The 8,000-nt window shown below is 46.9% G+C and overlaps 1 pseudogene; it reads right to left on the minus strand.

Annotated features, from left to right (window-relative positions):
* Positions 1 to 2,301: 2,301 nt before the first annotated feature.
* LOC126417334 (5S ribosomal RNA) lies at positions 2,302 to 2,419 on the minus strand (annotated as a pseudogene).
* Between the last annotated feature and the right edge of the window lie 5,581 nt (positions 2,420 to 8,000).

Here is an 8,000-nt window from a genome sequence, read left to right on the forward strand (position 1 = left end):
GCGGATACCGAAAAATCCGCATCCAAGACCGACACGTATCGCCTGAGCCCTTGGTTTAAGCTTTCCACTCGTTTCTAAACCACAGGACTGTTATCAGTTCTAGGAACAAGGCTGCAAAACCCTACTCTCTTTACACTCCACGAGGGAGATCAGCTTCCTTCACCAAAGCAGCCAACCTCCTACAGGAAGTGAGAATGATATCTAAACCCAGACAGCAGGCCTCATTTATGCAGTATGGTGCACCCAAGTGCTGCTAGGGATCCTCCACCACATCTCAGACGTAACCGTCCAGCCCAGTCCCATCCTCTGAAGTTATTTGGTTTTAGGAAGATTACTCCAGTCCAAAGAGACAAGCGTCCGTGCTGGATCAGATGTATTTTAGTTGTGGACAATAATTCAAACCTGCTTCTTAGACGCAAGGGGTCAGCTTTGCGGCAAGTACTCACTTCCGCTGTCCGCCCAGAGACTCATGACTTCGCCACTATCCGCCGTTCACCGTCATTTAAGTGACGACCGGCAGGGGCGTGCGAATCGGAAGGTACTGGGATATCAGGTGTGCCAAGCGACGCTGTATGCTCACGAGGCGCCAAAGCATTCACCTCGTGCTCCAACGTCACTGCAGCCGAGGGCAGTAGTCTGAAGTTTGTCGACCGTAGCCGACGCAGCTTCCAGCTATTTACGGACAGTGGCAAATTTTTCCCGCATCCGTACAGCCATCACGTGATTTTGAGCGCCACCAGAAGTTGTGTTTTTGTTGTGTGTTACGAAAATCATACATCGGAATTTAGAGCAACGTTATGTAATCAATTACTGTGTTAAACTTGGGAAACTCAAGAGTGTGACCGACGAAAAGTTGAAACGTGTCTGGGAGGAACATTCCTTATTAAGAGCATAAGTTTTTCGTTGGCTCCAAACGTCCATGGAAGACCGAGTTACGTTGAAGATGACTTTCGTTCAGGGAGAGCTTCAACTATACTGATCTGCTTTTTTTGGCAGCAGGGGTATCGTGCGTAAAGAACTTGTTCCCTCAGGACAAACTGTCAACTGAGTGTTCTATAAAGATGTCCTTGGTAGGCTCAGGGAAAGGGTGAATGGAGTGAGACCGGATATTGGAGAAAAGTGGATGCTGCATCACGACAACGCCGCATGTCATACGGCCGCTTCCATCACGGAATTGTTGACCTCAAAAGGCATTTCTGTTGTTCCCCAGACCTCCTATTCATCCGATTTGAGCCTCTTTTCTTTTCCGGAAATTGAAAAATGTCTTAAAAGAACGTCATTTTGGGACTATGGAGAATATCTAAATAATGTGACCGACATTTTAAACGCCCTGATAGTTGAAGCATTTCAGCGCTTATACCAATACTGAGATCTTAAAAGGACGTCATTTTTGGACACTGGAGAATATTTAAAAGAATGTGACCGAAAATTTAAAGGCCCTGGTAGTTGAAGCATTTCAGCGCTGATACCAATACTGAGAACAATGATTGCGCCGGTGTATAGCTGCCGAAGGGAACTACTTTGTTAGTGGGACACTAGTGTTGCTTGAAAAAAATAAAGACTTTAGATAAAAAATCGGTCTCAATATGTTTCTCACACATCTCATACACTGAGGTGACAAAAGTCATGAGATACTTCCTAATATCGTGTCGGACCTCCTTTATTCCGGCGTACTGCAGCAAGTCGACGCAACATGTACTCAACAAGACGTTGGAAGTCCCCTGCAGAAATGTTGAGCCATGCTGCCTCTACAGCCATCCATAATTGGGAAAGTGTTGCCAATGCAGGATGTTGTGCACGAACTGACCTTTCCATTATGTCCCATAAATGTTCGATGGAATTCATGTCGGACGATCTGAATGGCCAAAGCATTCACTGCAACTGTTCGGAACGTTCTTCAAACAAATCGCCAACAATTTCGGGCCAAGGGCATGGCGTACATTAATGAAGTCCATGAATAGTCGCGGCCGCAGAGTCTTTCCGGTAAGCCAACATCACTAACAGTTTCTTTTATACGTAGGATTTAGCTTAGTTTTTTTTTCAAATGTGCTTCTGCATGGAAGTGAAATTTAACTGTCTGTGTCACTGTGTTGACTGCAGATCTCCGTCTTCAGGCCACAAGTGGCCCATTGGGACCATCCGACAGCCGTATCATCCTCGGCTGAGGATGCAGATAGGAAGGGCGTGTGGTCAGCAAACCGCTCTCCCGGTCGTTATGATGGTTTTCTTTGACCGGAGCCGCTACTATTCGGTCGAGTAGCTCCCCAGTTGGCATCACGAGGCTGAGTGCACCCCGAAAAATGGCAACAGCGCATGCCGGCCCGGATGGTCACCCATTCAAGTGCCGGCCACGCCCGACAGCGCTTAACTTCGGTGATCTCACGGGAACCGGTGTATCCACTGCGGCAAGGCCGTTGCCACTGTGTTGACTAGTGTATATTAATTTATTCAAAATTTATGAGTAAAGTTTAGAGCATTTATATTGTACGAGCCGACTTTGAAGTGCAGTAGAAACCAGAAGAAGCGTAGCAGGAGGACTTCGATTGTTGCACCCAACGATTCATACTGAGGTGACAAACTTTACGGAATAGCGATATGCACATATACGGATGACGTGGTTCTTGCCGCGCAAAGAGAAAGTAACAGGCTTTGAACGCGAAATGGCAGTTGGAGCTAGAAGCGTCGAACATTCCATTTCGTAAATAGTTAGGGAATTCAGCATTCCGAGATCCACAGTGTAAAGAGTATACCGAGAATACCAAATTTCAGGCATTATCTTTCACCACAGACAACGCAGTGGCCAACGACCTGCGCTTAAGGACCGAGCGCAGCGGCTTTTGAGAACGGTCGTCAGTGCTAAAGGACAAGCAACACTGCGTGAAGTAACCGCAGAAGTGTGGGACGCACGAGGAACATATCCGTTAGGACAGTGCGGCGAAATGCGGCTTTAATGGGCTATGACAGTAGAGTTCCAACGGGAGTGCCTTTGCTAACAGCAGGACATTGCTTGCAGCGCCTCCCCTGGGCTCGTGACCATATTGGTTGGACCCTAGACGATTGTAAAACCGTGGCCTGTTCAGATGAGTTCCGATTTTAGTTGGTAAGAGCTAATGGTAGGGTGGCAGTATGGCGCAGATCCTACGAAGCCGCGGACCCAAGTTGTCGAGGCATTATATAGTAGTGTGAGATTTGTTTACATGGACAGGGTCCTCTAATCCAACTGAATCGATCACTGACTGGAAGTGGTTGTGTTCGGTTACTTGGAGAGCCATACGCTGCTGCCATTTTTTGGGGTGCACTCAGCCTCGTGATGCCAACTGGGGAGCTACTCGACGGAATAGTAGCGGCTCCGGTCAAAGAAAACCATCATAACGACCGGGAGAGCGGTTTGCTGACCACACGCCCTTCCTATCTGCATCCTCATCCTCGGCTGTCGGGTGGTCCCGATGGGCCACTTGTGGCTTGAAGACAGAGATCTGCAGTCAACACAGTGACATAGACAGTTACATTTCACTTCCATGCAGAAGCACATTTGAAAAAAAAAACTAAGCTAAATCCTACGTATAAAAGAAACTGTTAGTGATGTTGGCTTACCGGAAAGACTCTGCGGCCGCGACTGAGGTGACTTGTGCAGTATGGACGCAGATCTACGAGGGGCGTTCAATAACTGATGCACCTTTTTTTTCCGAAATCACATCGGTTTTGTTCAGCATTTCTATACACCATATTATTCCGCACTCTTTTAGCTGCAAAACCCAAATTTTCAACATAATCCCCGTTCCTTACGCCACCTCACTGGGAAGGCTTGTATGCCCGCATGATATCACTCTACTGGTCGGCGTAGAAACCAGCCTCTTGCGCAACAGTAATCTCCCCGTCAGCCCATCATCTCCATGCACCGCTTACCGCGGAGTGCATCCTTCATCGGACCAAACAGATGGAAGTCAGAAGGTGCGAGATCCGTGCCGTAACGTGAGGAAGGACAGTCCAATGAAGTTTTCTGAGCTCCTCGCGTGTGCTCAGACTTGTATGACGCCTTGCATTGTCATGGTGAACGAGAAGTTCGTCTGCATTTTTCTGGCGACGAAGACGCTGAAAGAAAGTGTCCGCACGTTCCATCATTGCAGGAGTCACAGATGTGTGCGGCCGACCGGCAGGCGGGAGACTGGACAGCTGTGCGATGATGACACACCACACGCCTCACCCAACGACTCCCCGTGTTTTTGTTGACTCCCAGATCTTCGCAGATATTCTGCAAGTGCCTCTGAATATCTGCGATGGTAAAAAAAAAAAAAATCAATGACAGTTCTCTGTTTGGAATATGCCTCCATTACAGATGCTATTTTGCAACCCGCCAGGATAGCGGAGAGCGCTAACGCGTTGCTTCCTGGACTCGGGTAGGCGCTCCGGCCCCGGATCGAATCCGCCTAGCGGATTAACGACGACGGCCGGTGTGCCGGCCAGCCAGCCTGGATGTGGTTTTTAGGCGGTTTTCCACATCCTACTAGGTGAATACGGGGCTGGTCCCCACGTCCCACCTCAGTTACACGACTCGCAGACATTTGAAACACACTCATACTATTTCACGATTTGCACTAGACGCAGACACCTCGGGTACACTACTTGTGTCCCAGTGGGTATGGGTTGGCGGCAGGAAGGGCATCCAGCCACCCCTAAAAATTAACCATGCCAATTCCGTACTTAAGCCTGCCGATGCTGCCCACAATGCGGGATAAAGGCAGTAGCAAAAGAAAGAAAGAAAGACAGACGCTATTTTGGAGGCTGTATGTAGAGCCTCTACCTATCGAAATTTCATGGAAAAGTAGGGGCGGAAGCGAATATACTCCACCACGTCTCACAAAAAATTCCCGCATGATTTCAACCGAAACTGGCCAATAGAAAAAATGTGTTGCGTTACTTATTGAACGACTCTCGTAGACAAGAAAATTTTTCATAATGTAATTCACGTGGGAACTTTCACTTCAGTATACACCCCTGCCAAAGGCCTGACCTAAAGGCCGTTCCTCTGCATCGTCGATCGGCGGTAAAAGGAATGACAGTGGGGGCACGCAGTGCCGAGATCGCGGCCTTAAAGATAACGAACGACCGCGGACGCAGACGCCGTCGGTCCCGATTACTGGCGGCCAATTAAAAAGCAGCGCTCCAATAAAATAAATCACACGTCTAATCCCGCTCGGGCGGCGCCATTACGCCGCTGTTCGGCTGCCGAAATGGAGGGAGCGCTCCCGGATTTATGGCTCCATCTCGGCCGCTTTATGTGGCCGGACAATAGTGGTGTGAACACTGTTATTCCGCCGACTGCTGTGTCTGCGGCCCCCGCTCCGCTCCGAAACGATCAGACTCGTGGGTTTTCGACGCCGCGAGCAGAGACCAGGGGCCTACGCCGGTGTCGTAAACATTACGCTTTTTGTGGCAAGAGGTTCTGGCGGCTGAGGTGCTCCGTCGCTGATGTTAACACGCATTGCATTTCAGTGACGCAATGTTAGCTTCTGTTGTCACCGAGGACACCAGAAAGAAACCAGCTGCTGTATTCGCAACTAATATTGCGTTGATTCATAAGTTTGGAGCGTTTACTCATAAGTTTAACAGATACATATAAGAGAGACTATAGTCATCAATAATTTATTCTACTTCGCTTTTTACAACAGTCTGCCAACACTTGGCTAACTTTCAGAATTCGTGACTGTAGATATCATGTTGTTTTTGAGGTGAAGAACTTGTGGAGCCATGTTCGAGCCCATTTTCAACCGGAAGTGAATTTCCTTGGGGGTTGTTCGATAGAGGTAGTAAAGTGTGAAAGTCTCAGGCCACAAGATGAGGTGGATAACGTGTGCGCCAGCTGACTTCTCAATCAAATTTCCATACAGGGTGGTCCATTGATCGTGACCGGGCCAAATATCATACGAAAAAAGCGTCAAACAAAAAATCTACAAAGAACGAAACTTGTCTAGCTTGAAGGGGGAAACCAGATGGTGCTATGGTTGGTCCGCTAGATGGCGCTGCCATAGGTCAAACAGGTATCAACTGCGTTTTTTTAAATAGCAACCCCCATTTTTTATTACATATTCATGTAAAACGTAAAGAAATATGAATATTTTAGTTGGACGAGGTTTTTCGCTTTGTGATGGATGGCGCTGTAATAGTCACAAAGATATGGCTCACAATTTTAGACGAACACTTAGTAACAGGAAGGTTTTATAAATTAAAATACAGAACGTAGGTACGTTTGAACATTTCATTTTGGTTGTTCCAATGTGATACATGTACCTTTGTGAACTTATCATTTCAGAGAACGCATGGTGTTACAGCGTGATTACCTGTAAATACCACATTAATGCAAGAAATGCTCAAAATTGTGCCCGTCAACCTCAATGCATTTGTCAATACGTGAAACGACATTCCTCTCAACAGCGAGTAGTTCGCCTTCCGTAATGTTCACACATGCATTGACAATGCGCTGACGCATGTTGTCAAGCAATGTCAGTGGATCACGATAGCAAATATCCAAATCCAAGGACGTCAGGTCCGGTGAACGTGAGGGCCATGGTAATATGCTATTCAGTACCGCTTCAACCGCACGCGAACTATGTGCTGGACATCCAACATTTCAGAAGTACATCGCCATTCTGTCATTCAGTGAAACATCTTGTATTAACATCGGTACAACATTACGTAGGACATCAGCATACACTGCACCATTTAGATTGCCATCGATAAAATGGGGGCCAATTATCCTTCCTCCCATAATGCCGCACAATACATTAACCCGTCAAAGTCGCTGATGTTTCACAGCCATCGTGGATTTTCCGTTGCCCAATAGTGCACATTATGCCGGTTTACGTTACCGCTGTTGGTGAATGACGCTTCGTCGCTAAATAGAACGCGTGAAAAAAATCTGTCAACGTCCCGTAATTTCTCTTGTGCCCAGTGGCAGAACTGTACACGAGGTTCAAAGTCGTCGCCATGCAATTTCTGGTGGATAGAAATATTGTACGGGTGCAATCGATGTTGATGTAGCATTCTCAACATCGACGCTTTTGAGATTCCCGATTCTCGCGCAATTTGTCTGCTACTGATGTGCGGATTAGCCGCGACAGCAGCTAAAACACCTACTTGGGCATCATCATTTGTTGGAGGTTGTGGTTGACGTTCCACATGTGGCTGAACACTTACTGTTTCTTGAAATAACGTAACTATCCGGCGAACGGTCCGGACACTTGGATGATGTCGTCCAGGATTCGGAGCAGCATACATAGCACACGCCCGTTGGGCATTTTGATCACAATAGCCATACATCAACACGATATCGACCTTTTCCGAAATTGGTAAACAATCCATTTTAACAGGGGTAATATATCACCCCAGATCACGTAAGAAACGGATTGCCTGATCGCATGGTCTAGCAGGCAACCCTTGTCAGGGAACGGCCACCAGGCGGCAACAGCGTCATACCCTTACTTGTGGAATCAACCACTAGATGGCACTCCGTTCTGTGAAATATGTGGCAACATCGGCCGAACGCGTGCAGCTTTCCACTATTTGACGGCTGTGAAGTGCAGCTGTTTCTGACATACCGGTGGTGGTGAAACGAGTCGTCATGCCGAGGGCCTGCGAGTATATCAACTGTAGAAGGAGTAGACGAACAAATCCTGAACTAAAAATGTTCAGATTTCCTGTCAAAGATAAAGAAAGGTTACGCGAGTGGATTTTAAATTCAGCTAAATCAACATGTTAGTTACGAGTAAGAATTGATAAAGAGCCCTAAGCATTCGATCCTATCTAAATTTTGTCGATCTTATATTCTGATATAACGTGGCAGCCCTTCCTGTACAAGAATCATATCATATAATTTTTAAATGAAATCTTTGCTGCGATTTGGACTTTTTTAAACTGTTTATTCACTTCACTATCGTAATTTTGGCTGTAGAGTCATCTTTGTGTGCAATGTGAAAACTGAAACCAATATAAGATATGGATAA

Source organism: Schistocerca serialis, chromosome 8 (genome assembly GCF_023864345.2).
Source record: "Schistocerca serialis cubense isolate TAMUIC-IGC-003099 chromosome 8, iqSchSeri2.2, whole genome shotgun sequence".
In the NCBI taxonomy this organism is placed as follows: domain Eukaryota; kingdom Metazoa; phylum Arthropoda; class Insecta; order Orthoptera; family Acrididae; genus Schistocerca; species Schistocerca serialis.